A 1,769-nucleotide genomic window follows, 5' to 3' on the forward strand; every position below is an offset into this window, starting at 1 on the left:
AAAACCCAAAAAAACAAACAACAACAACAACAAAGCAACCACCCCAAAACAACAAACAAACAAACAAACAAACAAACAAAAAACAACAACAAACAAGCAACCAAAATAGCAACAACAAAACACTTATTAATCTTTATAGATAGCACTTTAGAGCACCGGTGGTTCTTTGATCATGGGCTTCTTTTACTTACTTCTTATTGTCAGAGGCTTGGCAGCGCTTCCTCTTATAGCTTAGTCACATAATTTGGCTTGAGGTAAGGCTGCACTAACAGCCCGAACAGTAAACTTAGATCTCCAGTAAGGGTCGTAAAGTGTCGTCCTGCGGGCTTCAATTGGGTCGCGTGCCATGGGGTTAAGGTCTCTGTAATCCCGATACAGTAGATCTTGTGCCGATAATTCTACACCTTTCAACTTTCATTCAGCCATGAGATGGAAATGTGTCTATAACATACACAATGAAAGCTGACCAGTTTTCGTTCACAGCACAATATTATATTGGCACTTTTTGACAAAGGAGAAACACACAATGGGACCTAAAGCCGAGAATGCTTTTGGTGGTGTAGAATTCAACCCGTAAGCAAAGACTGAACTAAGTATAGCCGAGAGTTACCCAACTGTTTGCTCAAATCGACTAGGTATCCAAGCGTAGAATACTACAGTGCGGTCAAAAATTCGTGGCGCAACTTATTGTCAATATCTCCTCAACTATAGAACATAAACTCTCCAGCTTTTGCACAGTGACTTGTATCAATTTGTCTTAATTAACAGATCAACATTTTGTAAACACCTGTTGGCGGTATTCTAGAAAATTCCTCAATAAATACTAATAAAAATCCAAGTGGGTGGTTTCTACAGATTGAAAAAGGATTACAACTGGGACAATACCGCTGGTAAAAGAAAGTCGTGAGATTATGTTTATTTAACGCATGTTTTGAGAACTCTTAGAGCAAAAAAGTGTCCATGATAAAAATAATTTCTTATAACAAGTTTTGCCACAAAAAATGTCATTGGTGAGATGTGACGTAGGCCATATGCGAATGCAAAATATGTGTGAGAAGCGGGAAGTGCTGGGAACAATTCCATTTTGAGCGTGACGGAAATTTATAGTATTTTAAATACATTTATAAAGAACATTTTTCAATTTAGCCTCAATTGTTGTAGAATAATATGATATAGTTAAGACAAATTAATTCAAACCCCTGTGCAAAGTATGAGAGACACTGATTAACCTGTTAAAAAGATATTTGATGATAAGTTGCGCCACGAATTTTTGACCGCACTATAGACTGGAAAACACGCAACACACTTTGTGGGTACATGTTCTATTTTTGACTTCCATAGAGTCCAAGTGAAACATGCTTCCTGCAAGCAAACCGTGGAATTTCGGAGCGGAAAATTAATTACTTTGAGCTTTAAAAATACAAATATATATTATTACAGTAAAACGAACAGTAAAGAAAACTATTCGGCACAATCAAGTTTTAAATGTGCACATATCATGACCTTTGAAACGGTGGCAACTCTGTTCGTGTATTTACCGTATCATCATGTGCCAAGATGCCTTTGTTCAGAAAAACGAGCTAAAAAGGTTGAGAAGAAATCATTAGCATGGTAAAGAAGAAAGTGAAAAGAAGGAAAGGAACAGGGAGATAAAGAGAAAGACGGAAAGAAAAGAAAGGCATAGGTGGAGAACAAGAAAGAGGAAAGAGAAATTAAAGGGATTTTTAGGGGTGGGGAATTGGGAAGACGGAAGGGAAAGAAAGGAAGGG

General features: G+C 37.3%; 1 protein-coding gene across 1 annotated transcript in view; it reads right to left on the reverse strand.

Moving 5' to 3' along the window:
* LOC101858145 (endothelin-converting enzyme homolog) overlaps positions 1-1,769 on the reverse strand; it is a gene marked incomplete in the record, with an annotated part of 64,792 nt that overhangs the window by 25,252 nt on the left and 37,771 nt on the right.

Source organism: Aplysia californica, unplaced genomic scaffold (genome assembly GCF_000002075.1).
Source record: "Aplysia californica isolate F4 #8 unplaced genomic scaffold, AplCal3.0 scaffold01059, whole genome shotgun sequence".
NCBI classification, from domain to species: domain Eukaryota; kingdom Metazoa; phylum Mollusca; class Gastropoda; order Aplysiida; family Aplysiidae; genus Aplysia; species Aplysia californica.